General features: G+C 39.6%; 1 non-coding gene across 1 annotated transcript; it reads right to left on the bottom strand.

Moving 5' to 3' along the window:
* Positions 1–433: 433 nt before the first annotated feature.
* Positions 434–506, bottom strand: trnav-cac (transfer RNA valine (anticodon CAC)). The gene has a single exon. It is a non-coding gene; the product is annotated as a tRNA-Val (tRNA).
* Between the last annotated feature and the right edge of the window lie 272 nt (positions 507–778).

Here is a 778-nt window from a genome sequence, read left to right as displayed (position 1 = left end):
TGTGGCCCACGGGCCTTGAGTTTGACACATGTGCATTACGCCATAGAACTGCCAATTGGTAATTGAAGTAAAGTAGCTTCGATTTCAAAGAAGCCTACTTTGAAGTCGATTGGCAAATGAACCATCACCAAAGAGGAAGGCTCTTGTTGTCTCCCTGCACCCCAAGAGATGCATAACCTACAAAAACCATTTCTGTCTGGTTTTGAACCAGAGACCTTTGGCGTGTAAAGCAAATGTGATAACCACTACACTACAGGAACTGAGCTTCTCTGCTTTGTTTCAGTTTGAGGTTCCAAAGTTGATGATGTGAGATGCAATGCATGAAAATTTCAACTGAGGTTTGCACTTAGATGCGTGGATTCAGAATACAGACCATGACACCACAGAACCCTTGTTGGCCTTTAGTAAACACCTGTGATGAATAGAATAAATCTGTTTCTGTCTGGTTTCGAACCAGAAACCTTTTGCGTGTGAAGCAAATGTGATAACCACTACACTACAGAAACTCATGCTGTTTCCACTGTTCCTGGTAGATGATCCAACATTTTGTTAGAGACTAATGTCAACGATGGGCATGGAACAAAGTCAAATACTTAAACCACAGATCCTCTCAGAGAACATAGTAACTTGGTGAACAAACTGTCAGACTTATACTTGTGCCCAATTTCACATTACAGTCTGGGATCAAAGAAATGTATTAAATATGTCATTAGCAGAGACAAATGGTTATACAGAGAATTGGTTAAATGGCTAAAAAATAAAATCAATACTTACAAAT

Source organism: Poecilia formosa, unplaced genomic scaffold, assembly GCF_000485575.1.
Source record: "Poecilia formosa unplaced genomic scaffold, Poecilia_formosa-5.1.2 Scaffold236, whole genome shotgun sequence".
In the NCBI taxonomy this organism is placed as follows: domain Eukaryota; kingdom Metazoa; phylum Chordata; class Actinopteri; order Cyprinodontiformes; family Poeciliidae; genus Poecilia; species Poecilia formosa.
This window is presented reverse-complemented; position numbering and strand designations above follow the sequence as displayed.